General features: G+C 37.7%; 1 protein-coding gene and 1 pseudogene across 28 annotated transcripts in view; one reads left to right on the top strand and one right to left on the bottom strand.

The window, feature by feature from the left end:
• Positions 1 to 26,174, bottom strand: part of NRXN3 (neurexin 3) — a 1,418,420-nt gene that overhangs the window by 579,400 nt on the left and 812,846 nt on the right. The window lies entirely within an intron of this gene.
• On the top strand, positions 12,022 to 12,145 carry LOC118600886 (annotated as a pseudogene).

Below are 26,174 nucleotides of genomic sequence, written 5' to 3'. Positions count from 1 at the left end.
GCTTATATGATCATATTTCCAAAGTGATCAAATTCCTTTATATATATATATATATATATATATATATATATATATATATATGAAGAAAATCAAGCTTGTATTTCAGAAATCACTTTAAGAAGATGGAGAAATGTTATTGAAATGGTTGTGTTTAAATAGCTTATTTAAATAGGTAAATACATTGAGGTTAGAGTGTGACAAGGTGGTTGTTAGGTCACATGTCAGGGAGATAATCGGTTTATATGAAGACACATTTTTTTTCCGGCAAATCAAAAAAGTGCAAAAGGAACTCATTCTCCACTTCCCATCCAAGCCTTCCCAAATCATAAAGGATTTCATATCACAGTGGGAATCAGTTGGCTTCCTCAATCTGCTTTGTGAACCCTAGATTTTCAGGTCTTCTGTGACACAAGGCAATGGAAGATTACCTAGGAGTGGTCAAGAGTAAAATGTAAGCCCACAGGTGTCATTTCAGGGCCTTCCACCTCTGCACACATATGACATTGACACTACTTTTTCTGTGAAACTTTCCACGATTGTCTTTTCCCCACATACATGTAAAGTTGTATGTGCATCTATGTTTAAGTGTGTATGGCAGATGGGGGGGGGGCCAAGATGATTCAAAACAAACACACTTTGATGAAGCTCATTGTTTCCAAATGGTTATCAGATGAAGAGCATGAGGTTCAGAGAAGAGATTTCAATACTGTGAATAATGAGATAATGAGATCCAAGATAGTTATTACTGGTCTCTGGATAGTCGACTACAAATGAAGTTCAAACACATTCTGTATCTGTCCTCCCAATGCCTAGCAAAGCAAATGATTGCTGAATGAAAGAAGGAAAGAAGAAAAAACTGTCTGTGGAAAATCTCTTCAAAATAGCAAGTGGCTCATAGTTGAAAATAGATACAAATACAAAATATGGAAAGAATAAAAGTGGCTGGGGGGAGGGGAAGAAATGGGATGAGATATGCCTAATTATTAGCAGAGTCATTTTGGGAGGCTGGAAATTATTACTTTTTAAAATATTTTCCTTTATTTCCTAGTTTTTAAAATATGAGAACATGTTACTTTTATAGTATAATACATAAAGCAGTATTTCTAAAAATAAAGTATGTTGGCTTCCAAATGTGCAAATTAGAAAAGCAATGTGGTATAAATTCATCGATAACACAGTGGAAGGACTCAGGCTGAGTCTGTGCAATCTGGGTCTGCTTTCTCAGCACCCAAGATGCTGCTGACAAGGTGGTGGTGGCTGGATCTACGCTGAGGACTTCACAAATACTATAGGTGGGATCTCCACATTTCATAGCTTTGCTTCCGGGAGGCCCTGCCTTTTTGAGCTTCTAATTTGAGCTGGCCATTGGTGAGGCTGCCTTTCTGTGTCTTAGGTCCTTAGATCTGGAGGCACCTGGCCTCCAGAACAGCACCAAGTCCAAGGCCTGTATGGATCACGGAAGTAAAGCTGTAGATTCAACTCTGTTTTGGCACTTGCCCCCAATAATGTTCCTTACCAGAAATTGTGGAGAGTGGCAGGGCATGGGCTTAAGTAGGTATATAGTAGGAATCCGAGAGTTTTTAAGAGGCTTGAGATTTTACAGATTCTAACCTGGAGATTTACCTTAAACACCAGACACAAACTGGTATCACTCATAGAGTGAAATGGGCTTAATAGTCTGACATCTTTAGACGAGATCGGCACATTCAGGGTAGGATGGCTGTAGACTAGTCTGACATCTTCGACTAAAGATAAATCAAATATTGACATCAATCAATCGGAGTCCAGTTGACTGCTATTTCATAAAATATTGTAATAAGTACATCCTCTGTTAATTAATATTAGAGACTTAAAATTCTTTCAGATGATTAATTCTATTTTTCAACCCAAGGGCTTTCATAAGACTATCTTCTCTTTTCGTGGAGATAGGCAACCCTTCAAAACTAGTTCCATTGTATTTTGTATTTATACGAAGTATCACACATCACTCTGCTGCTGCTCCACTGAAATCTTGGAGTCTTGCTGATTTACTGGCTTGTGCAGTGGCCACCACGTGGCTTCCACCTTGACTTAAATTAATTTGATTTTTGAGTAAAGTTTCAAATTGTGTAAGTAATTCATTTGCCTTATCGAAGTTTATCATGCTTGAATTTAATGAGGCTGTAATTTCCTTTAATTTTTTTTCCCTCTAATTGGGTTAATGGTATCTGCAGAGAAATAGCAATCTTTATTTTTTGCTCATGCTTTGGATCTCCTTTGGGAGCGGGGACAGTGGCTGCCATCTCTTCGGTAGCCAATTCAGATGGCAACATCTCATGGACAGTGGAGAATTAGACTAAAGATGAAAGTGTAAAGTGGGGGCGTGGGTTATAATGCAAGGAGCTCTTGCCTCTTTCTGTGCATGTCACTCTGTTTGGCAATACATCCAGGAATTAGTTGGGGGCGATAGTCACATCTTTTCTCACTCTCACTCATCCAGTTAGAAAAAGGCTTAAGAGAAGTGTGGAGTGTATCAGCCAACCTTCTCTGCCTGCAACCCTCCCAGGCATACCACACTTTTACACTGATGACAGAGGTGGCGGGGGAAGAGGGGTGGGGTGGAGAAAGCTATTGGCAAGTACCAGAGTAGAAAATACAAAACTTTCATTCTCCATTCCATTTCAGAAATTGTACCTGACCTTGATTAGTATGAGAACTGATCTCCATTACTGGGCAATGGGGCCCAGGAAGAAAATTAAGAAGTTTTCATCTGAGTCTTCATGAACACACCAGGACCCATGGTTATAATGCCACTGTCATTTCAACCACAGAGCAAGGGCAAGATTTAAGATGGTCCATGCTACGCTTGCTTGTCTGTGTCTTGTGTAAGAACAATTTTGCTTAAAAAAAAAAAAAAGGAAAAAGTGATGCATCATTTTAGGACAACTGATTGCTTCTGGAAGGAGAATTCCAGAAACAAATGATGACCTATGTCCCAATCCATTCTGTTCCCCCAAATAAATCAGGATCCTAAGAAAACTGATGTTTTCTCAGACCTCTTTTTCCCCCCTTTCTGTTAGCCATGGCGCTCTGACAAAAAAAAAATTGGGGGAGGGGTGTCCGAGATGAGGATGTTGACACCAACAAGCAGGCATGGAATGGGGATACCTGACTATAAGTCGGTGTACCCTGGACTTGAGCTTTGGGACTTTGGAAGTACCCTAACCTCTCTGAGCCTCACCTTGTCCCCTTATAAAGTTTCCTGCAGCCAACTGTTGTGCTGCTGACCTCCCTAAATTTTTATGAGAATCCCATAAAGTGAAATTTACAGAAACATTTGTACAACACTTGAGGTATATTATCATAAAATATGCATGTGAAGTTCACATCTGCTAATGTAGGAAGGGTGGAGAAAATATTGAGCATATGGTGGGGGGAAAAATAATTTTAGGATTCTTGTGTTTTACTTTTAAGGTAGTAACTTCTACACTTCCCAAATGGATAGGGTGGATTTAAGAGGCAGAAATAAAGAAAGGAATTTTGGGTTTAGACAAAGGAGAACAAGAAAAGATCTGCACAGAGAACATATTTTTAAAAAAGAAGACTTGTGGAGAGAAGAAAGGGTGAAAGATGGTAAGAAATTAGTCAGTCAGTCCTGATGTTCTGTATGGAGAGGGTCAAAGGGTGTCTACTGAGTCGCTGCCTACCTAATTGTAAGAAAACTTGTTTTAATCTGAATCTAAGGACAGACTTGGACCTAGACAGGCCCTAATTTATCTAGGATCCAAGAAAAGCAAGAGAAATAATTCTGTCTTGAATTTGCAGGTTGGGTGTGCCTCACAAAAAAAAGGCGGTAAAGGCAAGCCATGCCCTGTAGGAGTCTGCAGAAAGGGCGACAGCAGAGAAGGAGCTAAGAACCACTATGAGCAAGTTGGTCTGCATTTCCCAACGTGGCCTAACAGGCCAATGAGAGCCTGCAGAGCAAGAAATGCAAAATTCCCAATGTGATGAAATCTGGGAGTGCAAAGAGTAGTCTGGCTCTGGACCTGATTCATCAACAAGCTAATAATGTCTTTCCTACCTCAGAGCCTGTGCTCTTGTAATCCTTTCTGCCAGGAACACCCTTCCCCAAATCTTTGAATGGCTGGCTCCTTCACCATTCAGATCTCTGCGTAACTATCATGTCCGCAGTGTTGGCTTTCAGGACCAAGTCGTCTGTATTTTCTGTACATCCTCTTCCCATCAGGTCATTCTCTAACACATGATGCCCTTTAATTTTTTCACCGCCCAGCATTTAGAACAGTGACCAAAATCCATCAGTGCTATATACATATTGTTCTGACATGAATGGATGTGGGACAATGTCTCTTCTGGAGATGAGAAAGTGGAAGGTCCATGAATTTTAAAGTTTGCTTGTTTGTTTCTTAAAAATGACCTTCCCATCTCCCTACCTTTCCTGTTTTCAACACAGCAGCTGTAGGAAGGATCTAGGCAGGGGAGGAAACTGCACAGGCATCTGTCTCTCTGAGAAATAATTGACATGAACTCAAAAGGACTTCAATTCTCACAGTACATAAAGCAAGGGTGACATCTGGATAGCAAAGGTACCTTCCTCCCTGAGCCCATCCCTGGTCACATGCTGAAAGATGACACTGCTAAAGAGACAATGAAGAAAATCTGACAAAAACCAATCACATGCCTCTGCTTCTGAACACTCTGTGCAACCTTGGAGGGGTCTCATTTGCAAGACATTCATTAAGCAAGTGCTAAAAGAGGGAAGATTCAGAACAACAAGTCTTCGCAAGAAACCAGGTTCATAAGGTATAGGAGCTTATTTTCTCCTGTCTAAAATTGGGCAAAATTAAACAGGACATTGGAAAGGAGGCTGTCCCAAGATCTCCCACTTCCCAGTGCCAGTCTCTATAATCTTCGTGACACCCCTTCCGAACCTCTTGCAAGTGATGGAATGCAGTCACTTAACTATTAAGATGTTCCTCATTTGTCAACAGAAAAGCTGCTAAATTGCTACTTTGAGCAAATTTACATAGAAATTACCAACAATACTCAGCAAACAGGAAGAAAATTACAATGGAGAGAAGCATAAACATCTAACTTCTGATCCTCTTGGAGCTCCTGGCTTCTGAGCCAAACAGTCAGTGCAGGATGACAAAGAAGGGAGAAGAAACTGTGATTATCAAACAGAGAAACTAGTCAGCACTCCTGTTCACTGCTCCCACCCTCTTACACCCATTTGGACATATTTTAAATCTCTCTTGCTAACACGCTGGTCCTTTCCTAGCTTTTGCTCCCTCGTCTCCTTCATACATTTTCCTGCAGTTCTCCCTCCCACATAATGGAAGAGACTCTGCTCTTAATTAGAGTTTCACACCCATCACCAAAGGTTAATTGCTCAGCTGTCTCTGCTCCCCTCAGTCTTGGCAGTTGCTGGTGCTCACTAATATTCAACTTATACCAGTGATCAGTTAGCTGTGTTGGCAGGAAACCTCCCCCAGAGCTCCGAAGGGCTGGGGGTGCCTCTCTTCCTTCCTCTGGAAATGTTCTTCTGCTTCCTTTCCTGGTGTCCAGCTGGGTTTCCTGGGTTTAGACAGGCCTTTCTTTCCTGAGGCTTTGCCCAAGGAGATGGCCCCAACTTTACTGTTCTGAATTACTCTTTCTTTCTAGGATTAGACTGCAGCCTCAGTTTATCCAGCTGCCTCCTCAGTGTTTGCAGGTTCTTCAAGGCCTGCCATCCAAAGTCTTCCACACCCCGTGGTTGGCATTTGCCCCAAAGTCCACTGCCAACTGCACACTCCAGGAGTGAAGTCTTTTCCTTCTCATGTTATTGTATCAGATATCATAACTCTACATAGAAAGAAACTATAATAAAACTAGATGCCCACAGTATCCCCATGTTTCTGGATTTATCATGTTATTGTCCCTCTCATTCTCCCCTACAGGCATCCAAATCAAGATCATTCTTCAAGAACCATGTCAATCTTTCCTTTTGTGATATTGTGCGGCCACCTAGATTCTAGTGCCACAAGGCAGGGCCATGCTTTATAATTTTGTAATTTCTGTAGTGGTTAAGAGCAGGCTCTGGAGTCCAATTGCCTGGGTTCAAATCTTGAATCTACCACTTATTAACTGTGAGATGATAAATAAGTTACTTGATTTCTCTGAGTCCCAGTTTCTTCATCAGCCCAAAGTGGGATAGTCATTACTGCCCTTACAAGGCTATGAGGATAACATAAAATGATGCATGTGAAATAATTACCACAATAAAAACTTGATAAATGTTAAATGTAGTTGATACTTTGTATTTAGTAAGTGGCTGACACATACTACATACAAAGTTTAATGTTAGAAACATATTAAAGATAACACCTAGTTTAATGTCAGATGTATACTAGAAATTGAATATTTGATTGAATTCTCACACACACACACACACACACACACACACACACACACGAAATCAATCATTCCCAGAAATGACCTGATAAATTCCTAATGTTCTTCAATCCAAAAGAACTCTGTAAAATGAGAATGTATCACAAAGAGTTGTTGCTCAGATCTGAACAGGTAATGTAAATCTTTTAAAAAGTTTAAAGCATCCTAGAAAGGTGAGATGTGTACCCGCAAGAAGAACCCATTAGTTACTGCTGCTGTGGAAAGGAAATAGGTTTGAGAGTCATGAAGTGCTAAACTGAAATTGTGCCATTAACATGTATTAGTTATGTAAACACGCATCAGTTAACTACTCTGTGCCTCAATGTCCTTCTCTGTAACATTCGGGAAAGCCCTCACTAGTTTATTGAGATAACTAGCATCATGAAAGTACAAACAAATCTTAGCTGGCTGCCCCTTGCCATCCTTCCACATGATTTCAAGAGAAAGTTGAGGACTGCAAAACAGAATGACACTCATTAATGCTTAATTACAACACAACAAATATGCAAATACATAGGTGATTCCATCTAATACAAAAAAGTTTTTTTTTTTCTAATTTCTTCCTATCGCAGGGAACACTGAGGAATTAACCATGAGTTGCCCTTTATAAGAGAAGAGAATCCTGAGCAGATCTAACAAATACCATAGAACAATTGCAACGGTAAAGATACTAGATTTTCCTTGAGGAAGATCTGTGTGGCTTTTTCTAGAATCTGGTTATAAAAACAATTCAGCATGTAAATGTGTCCCCGTAGGCCCTAAAATGGCCCATTAAAAACTTCACAGGACTGTGTGGGAAACACAGCATTCATAACATTCTGTCACATTGGGGGTACAAAACAGCACTGTTACTATTTCATGGATTCTGAGTATCAACAATGAACTAGGGATTATAGAACTAAGTAGGATATGAATTTTGGTCTCTGATGCTGAAGTAAGGCCTGAGGTCTTCCAATAAAAAGTTTCAAGACAAAGAGGAACAAAGAGAGGTTGTTTTTAAATGGCCCAAGGGAAATTTTGCAAGAATATGGAAGATACAAAACTGCAGTTATACCCTTTACCCAAATAACTAGATGTGAATCAAGACTTCATATAGATTAAGGTACATGGTTGCCCAATGTATCTCAATGACTATACTAAGTGTGCACAAAATACTCAGGAGAACTCTAAAATCGTGCCTCCTGATGAGCAGACAGAGCTTTCAACTTAAATGATTCATCTAAAGAGTCTCCCACACAGGAAATTGCATGAGACTTAATTCATTTACCTAAAAAGGATACAGGATTGACTCAAGCCAAGGAGAAGTCAAACATCAATTCTTCTGGCTATATGACAAAAATTTCTAATAACCTAATTTTTGGATCATAAGTCCATTAACTCTTGATAGGATTTTCAAAAGAAAAGATGAAGAAGAAGAAGAAGAAGAAGAGAGAGAGAGAGAGGGAAAGAGAGGGAGGGCGGGCAGGCACATGCGAGAGAGAAGAGGGCAAGAAGAAGGAGGGAGGGAAGAAAAGAGGGAGGGAAAAAGGAAGTAAGGAAAGAAGGAAGGAAGAAGAATGGAGAGAAAGAGAGAGAGAAGAAGAAAACAAGCATGGAGATACCATATTCCTGGCTCAGGAGAAAAGTGAAGTCATTAGAACTGAAGGGGTCAAAAAAATACTATGCTTCCAAGACTAGCTCAAAAGAAGACCATTTCAGAAAGAATTACTTGTTTTGTACCTTAACAGTATCTTTACTGGCCAGTACTCAAACAAATACCTTCTTCACATCAGAAGTCATCTTGTAGAGCAAGTGCTGCCTGGATGGCAAGGGTGATGATTCAGAGTGGCATGAGAGATAGAGAATATATTGGCAGACATTCTATTTTTGATAAGACTTCCAAAACTTCTAAGGTGACTTGGGGAGACACTCTAGAAGTGCCTAATTTAAGGAAGTACATTTGCCACTAAATCACTCCACTCTAAGGAGTCACATGTCTGACTTCATTGCTAGGTAGAAACCCACCTCCCATTAAAGTGTCAAGCTGTACTACAAACCTTGAGCAAGACCTGACAGATGTGTGGGTTAGGCCAGGCATCACACAACAGGGGTGATGGGGTCTTGTTTGGGATTGGAAAGGGCATGCCCAAAAGTGAAGCCAACTTTTGTCGACTCAAAGGATGAGTTTCTCACAAAGGAGGCATCTTGGGGGCTCCTTCAAAATGATGAGGAAATGTTGTCTGCTACTAGAGTATCAGGTAGCCATTTGTGCCTTCACCTTTATGAATTTATTTCTTTCAACACAGAAAACACCAAACAACTTTGATAGTTAAGGGATTAGTAGAAAAATGAAAAATAACTGCACATTCTGCTGGAGAAATATATATTTTAATAGAGACACATGACTGCCTACTGAAATATCTGCATGAGCTTTCTTACATCTATATCTACTTAATACAAATAATCACATAGGAAGAAAAAATACTACTATGAAAAGTAATAAAAACTTTGTATCAAATGTCTCTAAAATTGAAGAAATCTCCCTGTAAAATGTGAGTGAAGCCAATCATGACTCTTCCAGGCTTCTAGATCTTAAAGCAATCAGCCAGCTAATATTTATTCTACAATATAGACAAAAGTCTACCTTCTGTCAAGGGGAAGAGAATAAATTGTTTTCCCATAATGGTGTTTTCTTTTCAATCAATTTCCCTTCAAGCTTGATTTAAGAATGTACCATGTCAAAACCTTAGCCCGGTGGATGAAATCTGGGACAGTTCTCCATCAAAGGTGAAAATTATGAGAAGAAAACCTGCCGAGTTCAATCTAGATGCCGCAATGTCCCCTCCTCCTTTTCATTCACTCACTCACTTTCTCTTTCTTGTCAACTAGAAGTGTTTGCAGCACTGGAAAAAGCTCATAGGAGCCAAAAATGAAAAGAGCTGAGATAAACCAAAGAATTGAAACAGAAACAAGAAAATCCTCTAAGCATTTTTCCTATTGCCACAAATGTGTTTAAATGCAATCCAATTTATCAAATATGTGTTCTCCTTTTTGTAAGGAAACCAAATACGCTAGGCGTTTAAAAGAGGAATGACATAGACTTGACCCTCAAGGATCTTACAATCTAGTAAGATAAAGAAATTACTAAAATACAGTGTAAAGGACCATTGTAACTACTTTACATGAAAATACAAGATGTATTACTGTAACAAAGATGGCAAGTGAATACATGGGATTCTTATAATGAAACCATTCTTTATTGAATAAAAGGAGCCTAATACATTTCTCTATCTTACTTATTGCTACAGCTATTCATCCACCTAAGCCACTTATCTGTCTCTTCCATTTCATTTATTCTGTATATTTCATCAGGGGTAAACACTGTTGAGTATATTCACAATTTTCTGACATTTGTTCCCTCTTCTTCACCTCCATGGCCACTTCCTTGTCTCATTCTTCATCATTTCTTTCCTGAAACTGTGCTATAGTTTGACTCTATCTCAACTCTCCCATCAACAGTGCTAACAGTGTTATCTTTCTAAGAATCACAAATCTGGTCATGGCATGGTTCTTCCTAAAAACAACTACTGCAGCTCAGATGCTACCAAATCATCTTCGAATTCCTTAACCTAGCACACAAAGCATTTCACAGCTGGATAAAAATAATTTTGGACACCAACCCAGTGGTTTCATACTTCGTTTCATGTTCCTTAATACCTTTGCTCAAATGGCACTCTCATTCATTCAAAAAAGGGTCATGCCATCCTACTGACCCCTTCTGTCTACACTTCTCCACAGGACAAATGCCCATCCATCATATAATACCTAAATCAAATGGCACCCCTTTCAGGGGACATTCCCTGAACTCCCATGGAGAATTTCTTCACTTCTTGATATATGTTCATATAGTACTTTATATGTGTTTTGTTACATGGTGTTATGGATATTTTAATTGCTAATATTCTCAATGGATGTTGATGTTGGCTTAAAATTAAGCCAAGGGCAATTGATTTGTTTATGAAACTTTCATAAAATTGCACTTAATGAAATATATTTAATATTAACAACAGTGTGAGGCCACCAACATAGGTTATTTAAAAGTACACTTTGGTTATTATTTCAGGTAAAATGCATTTAAAATTATTAAATAAATATATGGCCTTTAAGATAGGTATGCGTTTAAAATAAGAAAAAAGATATGAGAGAGAACTGGCATCTTCTTTATTTTTTTAGGAGTATTTTGGAAAGAAAACTCGCTATTTTAAAATTTTAGTATGACAGGACAAGCACTGACCTAAAAGACTGTAGTTCTTAGTTCAGGTAACTCTAACGCTATTCACTAATTCTGAGACCTAAGACAAGTCAGGTAAACCTCCTAACCTCCATTAGTCTTAGTTTTCTTTTAATAAAGAGGAGATTAAATTATTTGTCCTAAAAACATCAAGGGGATGTGGAAAGGATCAAAGTGTAATAAGTATAGTAACTTACATTTATTGAGTGTTCACAAGGAGCCAGACACCGTCTTAAGTGCATTCCCTAAACAATCTCATTTATTAGTGACACTGAGAAAGGTAGGCAACAGTAAGTTGACAGAAGAGAAAGATGAAAAAAAAAAAAGGCTCTTGGGAAAAGTAGGTATAATTTACTTCCAAATTAATACAGAAAGCTTGACTCTTCTTGGGTACCCCAGTGGTTGAGGATTCCACCACCGGGATGAGCTTTGAGCCATGTCACTTATCATTCAGCCCACCATACTGAGGAAAAATGGTCCTATATGGAATACATCAATAAAGTTGAAAAATATGTCTGTTGCATTGTGCAAAAAGTAAGTTTGCTACTTCTTACAGAATTTGCTAATTTTCTTCTACCATTCAATGTTTCTCTTAGCATAATGTGTTTATAGTAACTATGTGCATAAATATATATGCAAACACATATTATATAAAATATATAAATTTTTGTGTGTGTTTGTGTTTATGTATCTGTGGATTCACGTTTTCATTCAGGACATATAAGAACACACCTGCTGAAATGCTAAACAATGAGGACAAGTTAAGGCTCTCTAAAAAATGGTAATAATAACAACTTGGTTTTATTTACTAAAAACTAACTGTCCAAGATAGAGTTAAAGGAGAGAAAGAATCAACTATCAACGTTCTTTGTATTCCTGTACATCTTCTTTAGACATGGTTCCTTCTCGTGTGACAGTTTTCTTTATTTAGTGACTTGTGCTCTCATTGCTTTTTTGACAACAAACCAGTACTAAAGATCATTTAACTTCATACATACACACAGAAACACACACACATACAGACATGATGATAATAGTTGCAACATGGCATCCTTATGGCTTAAGAGAATTATTATTTTGTAATTAACTAATTGTTTTATTTTTATGGTTACATTGGTTAGTGAAATCCAGTAAGTTTCAGCTATACACTTTAAGAGTATTAAGAGAATTATTATCTACTTATCCTCAGGAGTTAACGATTGTGACCCATAATCAAGAACGTTTCTAGTGGCTACAGTTTTCTTCATCTCATTAGAAGACATTCATGCTGGATATGGAGGCCAACAACATACATGTCTACTTACTAACAAAAGGCAAGGAGAGTCTACAGCCATGCCACGCCACCCTGAACAAGACCAATCCCGTCTGACCTCGGAAGCTAAGCAGGATCGGACCTGGTTAGTATTTGGATGGGAGACCGCCTAGAAAGAGCAGGTGCTGTAGGCACTAAAAAAAGGGGAAAAAAAAAAAAAAAGACAAGGAAAGGGCCAAATCTCTCAAACCCCATATATGTGTCTCTTAAACATACGTTAAGTAAGGACAGTGTATTAAAACTTGAATGAGCTGAATTAAGCTTTCACAGTTCACAAAAGAAACATATATATGTCCAATCCAGGAATCTCTCATTAATTTCTCAACTCTGTTAGCTGGAGACTGCACAACAATTATTTTCCCATGATATTTTCATGGCCTGTTTCCCCTGTCTCCAATCCAAGTAGTGTGAAGAGATAGAAACTAATAGATAATGGAACAAATGAATGTGGTTTGAATGACAAACTATTTTACTGTTTCTTTTTAAGACAACAAGAAATATAGCCTCCAAATATGAATGAAAGTTTTTTTCTTCACATCATTTCCTGTGTTTCCATGGCCTATACATATAAATATGGTGTTTGCATAAGGCACATTTCCAAGAAAGCCTCTGAGTGGGCAATTCTGACAATATTTAATTTTAAAGGTGCACTTAAATTCAGACTATGACTTCAAATCATGGTACTATTGATTTTTTCATTTTGATTTTGAAGGCTGATCAGATTTTATTAAAAGATCTCTGGACATTTGACATCTTTTACTGGAAATTCTTGAAAATTTAATCATCAGTTAAGAACTTTAAAAAATAATGTGAAATTTGCTATATACTGAAATAGGCAGAAAGATGTTTAAGTTAACGAGGGGTTTAAATGATCCCTTGGAAGCAAACCAGGGATTTTCTAGATATTCATTTAATATTTGTAAAGTTATAAAAGAGGCATAACACCGTAACCTTATTATTATTAGTTTTTGATATCTGACATGACATGAGAATAAATTTAAATTTCAGTGAAATCTATAAAATCCGTATCTGGAATATGGATGATATTCTTTATCAGGACTCTGCCTTTTCTTATAACAAAATACACAAATGTCCTCAAATGATAGAATACACACAAATAGATAGGCCTGGATACACAGGCCTTTGTTGACTTGTGTGGGAAAAGGAAAAAATCTTCCCATCCTTCCTCTGTTTTGTTTTGTTTTTGTTTTTGTTTGTTTGGGGGAGGGTGGCGCTGGTTGGATAATTAAATCGACATGAGAGAGACTGACAAGAGAAAATCAAATTTAATTTTGTGTGCACCAAATCCCACATACATGAGGCATCAGAGACCCCTCATACTTGAGAGGTTCAAGACAGAAAAGGAAAATGAAGTATATATGGCGTTCCGAGCCAGGGAAGAGATAAGGCACCTTGGGGCTTCAGAAGGTCATTGTTAGGATAGCATGTGTTCAGTTATTAGTACTTTGTCCTGTCATATAGATAGGTCAAAAAAAGTTATCTCCGACAATCTCTAACTATGGGCAAGGGAGCTAATTCAAATTTATCTAGCATGTTAAGATGGGGTCAGGGGTAAGTTACTCTTACTCTCTCAGAGTCTCCGTTGCTTTTAGCTCAAAGTAATCCACATACCAGAGGCTCATCTTGGAGTGACTCATTCTGAACCCTTACACTCTGACCAAAGTAACCACTAAAGTGTTCTTTGACAAGACAGTTTTCCTAAAAAGGCCAAATGAGACTGTCTTTTATTTTTGAACATCATTAGATGACCCCATGCATGGAGATCAGCGGTCACACATCCACCACTCAAACCAGATCCATAAGCAAAGTCTGTTGGACAATTATCTTAAAATGCTTTAATGTTCTCATTTTAATTCTGTCATTACTTACTCAAAGGCACATTTCAGGCGGCATTGGAAAGACCATTGTCCCTAAAAGGGAGAAGGAGTTCTGAAATTGTAGGGCTAGAAAAAACTTTGAGAAGAAAGGTGCTTTACTTACAGATTTTCCTTCCATTAAGTCATCCCTCACAACTCCCTGTTCTTTCCCATGGAAATTCACTCAATAGCTTTGTCTGATTTCATCTGCTTTGGGGGCATCTCAATAGCTTGGCTTACCTCGACAACTTTTGTATGTTATTTTTCAAAAGAAAGACATAGGCAGTGTTTTGAGAGCTTGGGTTGCTCTTTTGGAATATCAATTTTGCTTCATTTTTCAGACCATGTTCACGTATTTGAAACTATTTCTAATGTTTTGGACAAGTTCTAGTGTCAGTCATTACCTCTTGCCTCTTCGGGTTCCCTAGTGATTTTAACAAGCTATGCAGTCATTTTCTTTATGTCCAAAACTCCGATAATTTACAACTTTGATTGGGTCTTGTTCCTATCAATCCCAATTAGACAATGACCTTATGATTTAGCCTACAAAGTGTTACATTTCTGCCATTCTCAATTTTTCAAAAATCACTCAATTTCACAAAATCTTATTTTCAATGACTCTAGTAGCTTCTGCAATGTAGGAATGATGATACTTAGAAAACAATGTCCAAGCTTTATTCCTATTCCCATGTTTTATTCAGAGAATATTTTCTATTTAAAAGAATTTTATTAAAAGAATCATTTGTTAATGTTTTCTAGATTTTTCACAGGCTCTGCTTAGCAAAGCATTTTGCTTCTGAGAAATGCTACCTTACCACTCTCTACAGATTGTTCTAGGAGACATTCTCAGGCACAGGACATGCCATGGAGGTAGACGGACTTTCTCCAATGACAACAACCCGCCGAAGTAAACCTCTAAGGGAGAAATTTTCATGGTCTTTTTGATCTGATCTTTTGAAGAGCTCTAGATCTTCCTTGCCTGTCTTATACCTTAGTATCAGAAGAAAGAATATTTCTCAAAATAGGAAAAGAAAGAGAAAAAATATAATTTAAAATGTGAATTTACTAGGTCTGCCATTTCTTTGGCTATGATACCCTGGGTAAAACTCCTGGATCTGACTTTACTTGTCTAAGAAATGGGTAGTTAGTAAATATCTTATAAGGTCTTTGTAGAACAATAGGAGACAACAGATATGAAATCATTAATGTAATGTTATAAAATACCATAAAAATTATTTTACTAGAATGATTTTTTATCAGAATAATTTATCAGAATTATTTTATTAGAACTAGTTTATAAAACTCTAAATTTCTGTTGTTACTCACTGTTCCCAAGAGGCTGAATTTTAATATTATTTGAAATGTTCTGTATGAGTGTTCTCAATTCTAGACAATTGTGTCATGTCTCAGGTTTTCAGGTGGAGCGCGTGTATGTGCGTGTGCACGCGCGCGTGTGTGTGTAGGGGTGGTGTGCATCACTTTTCATAATTGATTCACACCAAAATGCTAGCTTTCAAGAGGCAGAGCAATGTAGGCAGTAGCTGTTTCAACAGTACACTGCGATGACAAGCACATTTTCTGCAGGAACAGAATGCTTTCCTGTCACCTTCCTCCAGATGAAGGCCAAAATACTCCAGAAATAACAGATGGCGAGAAGCTGGGACCTAATTGAAGATCTACCTACTGAGACAGTAGCAAATGCCTGAGAACTTCAGGGTTAGCCCTTCCTCCCCGACCAGGCAGCATACAGAATCCAAGACACAGAGAACAAAAGAGACGTATTTCTTACTTGGTTGGGGGAATATTTTCCACCCACTTCTGGGATTCCATGATTCTCAAATAGCCTTGCAGGGTAAAGGAGATGAAGGAGTCACAGTGAGAACAGGGCTGTGCCACAGTTTCCCAGTGCCAGGATTCTCGCATGGCCCTTGGAGGATCTGGGTGATCTCTGAAGTCTTTTCCACATCCCAATTCCTAGCATTTCACAACTGTATTAGTGACCAAGCTTGGAAAGCAGGACGCTGTAGCTATTTTAATTGTTTTGTATTTAATACCATTCATTTTTGCCTTTATATCTTAAGGAATTCCTTTATCATAACATTATATTGTACACTTTAATATCTTATAATTTTATTTGTCAATTATACTTCAATAAAGCTAGGGGTGGAGGGGAATCCCTTTTCTAACCTTGCTAAGTTAAATGCTGGCAGTCCCTGGGGAACATACTATTTACTCTAAAGTTTATATTTATGGAGTTTATTTTCTGCTTTCATCAGCCCTTACCAGGCGCTCCATGAGGCTGCATGTGCCTTGGCCCCATCAGGAAAGGAGCAAACCTGGACTTAGCAAACATAATTGTGAACCTACAGAATTTACTCTTGATTCTCTGAGTCCTGTTCTCCAAATCCTATTATCTTTTAATCTAGTCAGCTTCTAATGGGTTTCCCCTTCTGACTTGCAAATTACCATGGAAAGCTGAGGAATCTGGGAGAAGAACAAACCCTATCCCTTATTCATTTTGAGTGCTTATAGAGTTGGTCATTAAAGAGAAAACAGGAAATACAGCAGATGATTTCTAGCTTAGTAGCAACATGTCTGTAGAGGACATTTTAGGTGTGGGCTGACAGAACTTGATCTACATCCTAGTCCTGTTTGGTTGAAGTTTTCTAGGAAAGGTAAGTGTAACCTGTTCCCCAGAGCATAAACACATGTATCCAGAGACTGTGGAATAAATTACACCTTTAGAGAGTATCATAGAGGCCAATGAAATAACCACAGATACCATCCTTCAGTGATTTTATATGGGATATTACTAATTCCTAGAATTTATGCCTCTGGAAACCCAGCCCACTGGCTTGGAAACAAAGACTTTTATCCCATTTTGTGTCTATAAATTTAAATCTAGACAGGAATTGGTGAATGTATCCTTGGAGGAAAAGAAAGGCAAAGATAATCAAATACTACATGACGGAGAGAGCAAAGAGGTAGGGGGAAGGAGTGGTGCTAGATAGTTACAAGGAGACAGGATAGTATAGCAGAGCGGAAATAGCTCTAATTTTGAATATAGCTCTGGTTCTATATCAAGGCTTAGTGGATAATGAGCTGTGTGATCTTGGGAAATTGACCTGAGTTCTCCAAACTCTGTTTCCTCGTCCATAGAATACCTACCTCATAAGAATTAAATGAAATAACCTGTGTAGGGTACTTGTACAATTGAAGTATCTCTGTAAACAATAGCTAATGTTAATTTAGATCTTTGCTTCCTGAATTTAACAACTTATTTGGCTTAGTCATTCAGATCAGAGTCACCGATTATCTTCTAATATTAAAAAAGCTCTTTTTGACAGGAGAAGGGTGGAAGACTGTAGAGTGTCATTAAAAAAAAACCCTTCTTGGTCCTGTACGTTATTCCCACATTTTAGAGACTTGGACAATTATATCAAAGTCAGCCTGAAAGTTACCTTAGGAAATTGTTTTAGCAAGCCCCTAGAGGACAGGGATAATCATAACACTTTCATTTAGACTGCCTTAATACTTATGACTTTATTTTCCAAATCTCCCTGGGGCAGGTCAATAGGATTTATCCAAGTAATTATTATCCTTATCACGAGGAGGGGAGGGGATGGAAGGAGAGGTTTTTTGACTTTGCCAAGTAAGAAAGCATCGGAATTGAGACTGAGAGTCAGCTCTCTTTCTCCCAGGTTCTGTATGTTCCCACAGGGCTACATATACATTGTGTTACATGCAAAAAAATATAAATCTTTGGATAATAATTTGTCCTAAACTCTCTTAGGGGTAAAATATTTTCCCCAAGACACATTTTATTCCATATCATGTGCCTCCCACATTCCTTTCTATAGTGTCTCAACTGCTTACACATATGCAAGATGGAATGAAAGTTATCAGTAGGATTTTAGTCTGTGTGGCAAAAATATCCAGTAGGCATTCTGAAGGAAACATTTTTAAACCATTTCTGACCTTGGTCAGCAGTACAAGGCAGGAATTCAATAAATGCTAGTGAAATGAATAAAATTTCAAATTTCTCATATATACACAAAATATTTGATATATTGACAGCCTAAGAGAAGCTAGAATAGAGAATGGGTTTAGAAGAGAAAGAAAGCAAGATTTTGTTCTCATTAATGCTAGTGGATATCTTGATCCAAGACAACAAACCTCACTGAAACTCAGTTTAACTGTCTCTAAAATGGAGATCATTCTTTTACATTTCCTTCAAATGGATTATTTTTAAACGGGGAAAAAACTGATAGGTGCCTGGACTTTTCTGGACACAAGCAACACAGAATTCAAGTCACTGCTGCTTCTGTAAAGCCTCAAAGCAGCTGCGGTTTCTCTGTGGGGAAGAGCAGGACAGCATTACGTAACACTGCAAGTGCCCTGATGGTCCATTTCTAAAAAGAGCCCCACTGAAGTACCCAGCTAGCCTCATTCCCAAACACTGGCAAGCCTTTGTTCTTTCTTTTAACTGAAATTAAATTGCTGCCTGAAGAACTAAAGATATATTTAGAAGATAGTCTCTTCCCATTTTTTGTCCTTTTTAAAGTTTCCTAATTGAGAATCATATCCCATAAAATTATACAGCAGTATAAAGAACTAGGCAAACAGGCGGAAAGGCTATAGGGAAAAAAAAATCTTAATTTTTTTGACTTTTTTCATATTTTTTCTCTACAACAACTACATAGTTGACCTTTTCTGATTGCTGACAGTAGGTGCCACACCATTTCATCAGATATTCTCTTTCAAATCAACTACAGTGACACTTACACTCAATTCATTAAATCTTTTTTTAACATGATACGCAACTTTGAGTTTTATACTCTAACTTCCAACAGACAGTTAATGGATACTTCCATTTTTAGTTTCTTTACTGCTGAAAGGTGAGGGGAAAATGTCATGGATATGATGGTACATAAGCATTCACTGAAGATGTAAATGTAGAATAGGATAAGGACATTATTGGTTGTCACGCATATTTATTCCTTCAGTAAATAATGTATTTGTTAAGCTTCTAATATAAACCAATCTTTGAACAAGGCTTTAAGATTATATAAATATACATATATGTACACATATGTGTGCATACACACACACACATTATAGGAGATAATTAACAAGTAGTAATAAGAATTAGACAAACACAAGAGTGTGACCAATGTTTTCTACCACCAACAAAAGGCATTAAATGTGGTCCCCAGTAATGGTTGAGCTCAAATCAGTCTGGTCTGGACTTATAAACCAACACAAACGTCTAGAGGGGCCAGGCAAGTAATAAAACAAGCTAAGCCAGAGATGAGTCGAGTGGGAAAGAGATCAGTGATAAACACACAATTCATACCATAGCCTAAGAAAATTGACTTAGCTTCAGCTATGAACTGATGCTAGCCAACACATCTTATCAAACACGAAACAAAATAAAATGATAATAATCAAGTATTTTTATTTAAAAATGTTAATGAAAAATGTATTACAGTGGACACTGTAATGTGCTGCCCAAATGTCCCTGACTTGTTGCCCAAGTTGCTGGGAGTGCTGCCTACAATCAACTGTCAGCTGTCAACTAACCCCTCAAGGTTGGCCTCAGCTACAGTGAACCACCTCGCCCAACTGCAGAGCTCCTTGTGGAGGTGGATGAGGCTATCTTTGGAGCTGCATCAAAGCTTAACTTCTCCTTCTGCATAATTCTACTTCCTTCCCCTCTTTCACAGGTCCTAAGCGAGCTGGAGATCTCCTAAAAACCACTGACAGACTAAACTGCACCTCAGAGTCTGCCCCTAGGGAACCCAAACTGTGACCATTAACAACTAATGATTTCTTTCTTTTTTTAAGAAATTAATTTATTTCCCAATTACAGTTGACATACAATATTATGTTAATTTCAGGTGTATACCACAGTGATTAGACATTTATATACCTTACAAAGGGATCACTTTAAGTCTAGTATGCACCTGACACCGTACATACTTATTACAATATTATTGACTATGTTCCCTATGCTGTATTTTACATCCCCATGATGGATTTTATAACTGGTAATTTGTATTTATTAATCCCTTCACCTTTTCACCCAGACCGCTAAACCATTTCCCATCTGGCAAACATCCATTTGTTGTCTGTTTTGTTTATTCATTTATTTTTTTTTAGATTTCACATATAAGTGAAATCATATGGCATTTATTTGTCTTTCTCTCTCTGATGATTTCTTGTTTTGTTTGTTTTTATTATTAGTAACGTGATTGAGATCAAACAAAACTGATGCCAATTTATATTATCTGCTCTAAGCCAACCCACAGTCTGGGTCAGTGCTGTCTAATGGGAATATAATGCAAAGCAAATAAATTTTAAATTTTCTAGTAGCCACATTAAAAAAATAAAAAGGAATAAAAAATTAATTTTATAATGTATTTTCCCAAACCCAATACATGTAAAATATCACCATTTCAAAATGTAATCATAATTTAAAATCATTAACGAGATAGTTTACAGTCTATTTTCCATATTAAGTCTTCAAAATGTGGTGTGTATTTTATATTTGCAGCACATCTCAGTTCAAACACACATTTTTTATTAGAAATAGTAATCTTCATAAAACTTTCATAAGATTTACAATTGAAAAAGTATTCAAATATCCAAGTTAGTCAATGCATTTAGCTTATTTTTTTTCTAATGACTGAACTTAACATTGATTTTAAAAATTAAATTTACTGGGATAACATTGGTTAATAAAATTATATAGGTTTCAAGTGTGCAGTTCTACAATGCATTATCTGTATACTGCGTTTCATGTTCACCATCCTAGATCAAACATTCTGTCACCATATATTTGACTCCCTTTACTCTTTTCTATCTCTCCAAGATTCCTTTTGCCCTCTGATAAGGGGCTAATATCCAAAATATATAAAGAACTCATACAACAATAACAAAAAATCAACCTAACTAAAAAATAGGCAGAGGAACACACTTCTTCCAAGAAGACATACCACCATCAGACATATGAAAATAGCTCACTAGCTATCAGGAAAATACAAATCAAAATCAAAATGAGATACCACCTCACACCTATTAGAATGGCTATCATCACCAACAAGACATAAAATAACAGTGTTCGAGAGGTTATGGGGAAAAAGGAATCTTCACACGCTCCCAGAGGGAATGTAAATTAAACACCAATTTTTAAAGTTAATTTAGTTAAAGTTAAACTGAATTAAATTAAAAATTCAGTTCCTCAGTCACAACGACCACATTTCCAGTGCTCAATGGCCATATGTGGCATGTGGCTGCGGCACCGAAGTTGGACGGCACAGGTATAGGCTGCGCGTTATTTTTTTAGGTGCTTTAATGAACATTTTGAATGCTATGACGTCCAAGCAGTGCAACAGCAGTGGATAAGATAATTGAAAGCAGAGATCGAGAGATTTGTTAATAATGGAAACAAAAATGCAAAAAAGTGTTTTAAAGAAAGCTGTCGCACAAGCATGTGAACTCATTCATTTGGCAATAAGCGCGATTCTGAATGACAAGTATAATTCACGCAGTGCGTAGTGGTGCTGTCTTTGTACTTAACCATCATCAGCAAGAGATGAAAAAGGTGAGCATGAGAAGAGAAAATGGAAAAAAAAATACTTACTCATGTGGCCAGTAGATTGACATCAGCATGGCCTGCTACTAGGCTGAGGTTAATTCAGGAGAAGGCCAAGAGTAAAGGCTGAGCACAGTAGAAGGGATGCTGATGAAAACCTTATCACAAGATGTTGTTGAGTCCATTCATATTCAAGGGCTCTTCGAGCTTTCACGGCATCAATCTAGGTGCATGGGTGGGGACAGGAACGGAGCTGCTAAAAAGGCACACATCTCCTCACAAAAATTGTGAAAAGGAGAGAATGTCTGCTGCAATATATAGTTAATAAAGCCCTCCCCCCAAAAAATGATGTATTTTCTGTTGGTGTAGCCAATAAGCTAATATTTATTATAGACTAAATTCTTACAAGTTTCTAATTACTGGAGACATACTATGAAACAAGACAGGTGGACTGACTCTCCTCAATAGTCTTACAACCTAGTGGGGAAAGTATACAATTAATTCCTTGGTAAATAAATGGGACAATTTTACACACTACTAAGGGCTAAGAAAATGACATAAGGACAATGTGATAGAGTATGACAGCAATCAGTGAGTCACTTTAGCTACGGTGACCAAGAAGGGTACGTTGAGTTGAGATCTACAAGATGAAAAGGGGCAGCCAGATGAAGATCTAGAAAGAGTGTGCCAAGTAGGCTTTATTTGTAATAGTTTGAGTACTTAAATAATTTTTTAAGTACTGAATAATAAAATTTAAAGTTGTCGTTGTACCTGTGTCTTTTAGCCTGAATTGCAATGTTTTCTGGAAGGTCATTACAGCTGGCTTTCTAGTAACTGCATATAATTCTGATATTCCCATAGAAGTATACTGTGTATGAAAAGGACAGTCATCTTATGTTTCTCAACAAACATTTTAGGGAATCACTGCTCAAATTTAAAGTTTTCCCAAACTTATAAATTTAGGTACTGATATAGTGACTAATTCCCTAGAGTCATAGCCTATTGCCAGAGTCACGCTCTGTGTATTATTTCTATTTCTCCTTGGAAATTTCCCTTCAGACAGAACAAATGGTGAAATGATCATATATCCCCTAGGGTCCCTGTTCGCCTGGGGATGTCCTTCTCTGTTCCTATTATACAGCCATGGTTATTTACAGTGTCCTCTTTCACCCTCCAAGGTGTCTTGCTCTGGAGATAAACTATACGGCTACTCTAAATGGTACCCTGCTGATTACACTAGGAGGGTAGAGGTTAATTCACCTAGTAGATCTCTTTGGCAAGCAAGCACACACAGGAGTGTTCTGTACCCTTGCATGCTCCCAGCCAGTTCCCATCTGCCAGAGATTAAAGATAAATAATAAAGACTATAAGCAAATGATGTGATTTATACTAAGCACCACAACTTGCTCTCATGCAGGGCAACATATTGTCTCCTAGCAGGCTCATCCTCCCTCACCTCCCTCACTGACCTTACCAGCTTCTTGATTTAATGATAGCAAGGCACTCAAGACACCTGGCTTTTTTGATTCTACATTTACCTCTTCATTTCATTTAGCTCGGTTTTACTTTTTGTTCCTCACCAAAAGCAACCAGCATGAAACTTTGGGCATTGTGTTCGGAGCTGAAGCAATCAATACTAGTTTCAAATAACATGGAAAAGCCCCCAGACCTACATCAGACCTGTAAGCAGGACGTTTGATTGGAGCCAGATGCTAACATTTTCAAGAGTCAAGACGTATTGTTCAGACAGTGGTGTGACATGGGGGTGGGGTGGGGGGATATAAAGCCATCCCATTACAGTGATTAGAACCTTAAGACATAATATAGAGATAGTTGAAAACCCAAAGAGAAATAAGCGGAGAATGTTAATGATGAGAAAAAACAAATCTTTCAAAGAAACAACAAAAAAATTGCTGGCTGGAAGGCACCTTTATCTACAGCTTTGCTCATCTGCCTGTTTTACTAATTTATTCTTTTTACATCCACTTTAAGCGTAATCACCACTGAAACACCTTCCCTGACTTATACCCCATCCTTGGAGATAGAACTAAATCTTCCTGTCCACTTAAACAGCCCCAAGGACATTCTATTAGAAATTACACCAAACATTTTCAATGGTATACTTATATGTATGTCTCTCTCTAGACTAAAAATTCCTTGAGAGGGGATGGTTTCCTATCCATCTCAGTAGCCTCAACCTAGTAGCTTGCATGCAGTAGTCAATCAATAACTGTCCTCTGAATTTAATTGAAACCCACACGTACTGATGCATTTTAGGTCCTATTGTTGAGGGTAGGAATGAATAACTGGGTGACTTATTATATGGCTGCTATCATATGGTTGTTTTATTATACAGCTATTTTCTAGCAGACAGGCCAGCTCCAAACTCCACATGGAAGATTCAATTTAGGGGAAACAATGGAAAATTGGAAAACTTGTCTTAACAGTAAACACTGAGATGAATGATGGGGCAAAGATGTGGACGCTTCTTTCCTAGTCATACACACACATGAAGCTGCACAAAATCATTTAGTTATAATCCTGTCTGAAGGGAGAGGAGTAGACCGGAAGACTTTCCCTAAGGAACCTACCCTCTAATTGGCACCCTAAATAAAGGTAAATTACTGTACTCATTGTTCATGTGTTGGGTGGGGTGATGGCAAAAGCTAAAGGTAAATTGAAAACTGCTGTACTTTTTCTTCAGCTGTGAACTTTAGCACTGAAAATTATATTTCTATTACTTTTGTGAAATTATGTTATAGAACTCCTGGCTTTCAAACAAAAATAGGAAAAAAAAATAAATAAAGTTTTCGATTTATAAAACTCCCTTTCAAACCGATTCCAGAAGACTTAGAATCTCACAGGTGAAGAACTTAAAGAAGTGAAATGATTGACCCTGATTGCAGAAAGTCTGGTGTAGCGTCAGGCACCTAATAGGCACTTGGTAAATACTGACTGTAAGAGAATAAATAAATGAATCAGTGAATGATCAAACACGGCTAATAATTGGCAGTGTTGTGAATTAAACCTAACTATTACATATATAAAGTAAAAGACTGTTTCCACTGTACATCTTATACTAATACTGGGTCTAACTATCTCAACAAAGATATCTATTTTTATTAAATTTCCAAAGACTATTAAACTTCTCTTCAAAAAGCTATTCTCAATTCTTTACTAAATATCCCATTTAGTATCTGGAAATGGGAATGCTAACTGAATTAAATGAGACTATTATAGCATAGTTCCCATGGAAAGGAAATCTCCCAGTGCTTGTGCATCCTTAATGGTGCTGCCATTCTCTCCACATCATCCAAAGTCAGAACATGCCTCTGGCCAGTTTCCTTCAGCCAAGTTTCCCTCTGGCTGCAGTGATGTGTACGGGTACCACTCAGAATGTCAGCGACCTCCCGTCAATCCCTGTCTGCTACTCATTCTGTTTCCCCTGCCAGCGCCCCATGTCTCTGGAAAACCTTCATGTTAACAACCATAGTGAAAATTTCTTTTTGCTCCTGTGCATGACCACCTGCACGTATTTTCCAGCCATTATGGGTCAAAAATTCTTACCAGAACACAGAATGTACTGCAGGACTACAAGCCATGGAGGAATAAACTGGTCAACAAAGATAAAATTGAGTAATACTTGTCTTGCAACACACTAATCAATGCATTATAAGGTATTAAGCTTGTGGCATGACGTGCTGAAGCTCTGAAGTGAAAAATAAGACATATATGAATTTCAGTTACCATGATTTAGTTAATAACTCCAGTCCCCTAACAACAGGGTTAAAGTTCAGTTACTACATACAGTATACAGTCAGCACACTTTGCATGAATGTAAAATTCGCTGCCAGTTCTTCTCTCCACAATCACTACATAAATTACAGATGCATGTCATGATCCAGGGCTGGTCACATCAGTTCTTTCGAAGTCTGTCAGTGACTGTTCTCTAAGCATCTGTTATTCAATTCAAGCACAGACAGCAAAACATGTAGGGTGTTGCCTCTGTCTCCCAGTAATACATTCATGTGACATCTTATAAAACTAGATAATCAAAACAGAGAATTGGTCAACAAAGAAACAAAAAATGAAAATGCTAAAAGTGAGATTTAAGTCAGATATAGATGGAGTTATAGAAGAAAGAGCCAACCGAAATGTTGAGGCTGGCACCACTCTAGAGAGGTCTCAAGGTCTGTATGCAGCTAGAAAGCTCTTCACAAAATTCAAATATGACTCCTATTAATACGTAAGCACTCACAACTCTATCCTTTTTAGCCGCAAAAAGGTATGTTGCTTTCTAATGTCATATCAGTGGCTTCGTGATACCCTGATTTCATGACACACATATCTACATGGCTGTAGGAGGCCTGGAGGCAGACTCAGTTATCTTGAAAAGTCACTTGGAATATAATTCTGTTCTTCACATCTGGACCCAATGCTCCTATGAAGATAACTGTAAAGCAGTTCAAAGCATCATTTGCTATAGCAATCATGAGAAAAGCTTTTCTTCCAACATTGTTCTGAAAGATCTATGAGCCCATATTCTCCTGGAATTGTTCTCCTCTTTGCTGCATTCCACTTATAATGCTCCCAGTAGAGAGGTCATGAATAGAACTCAAGTGACAAGTCTTTTCTTGTTAATTTTCCCTCCAGAGAGCAATGCAATGAAGTAGAAATATAATACAATAA

Source organism: Rousettus aegyptiacus, unplaced genomic scaffold (assembly GCF_014176215.1).
Source record: "Rousettus aegyptiacus isolate mRouAeg1 unplaced genomic scaffold, mRouAeg1.p scaffold_m13_p_3, whole genome shotgun sequence".
Lineage (NCBI taxonomy): Eukaryota > Metazoa > Chordata > Mammalia > Chiroptera > Pteropodidae > Rousettus > Rousettus aegyptiacus.
The sequence above is the reverse complement of the archived record's forward strand: the minus strand, read 5'-3'. Positions and strand labels throughout refer to the sequence as shown.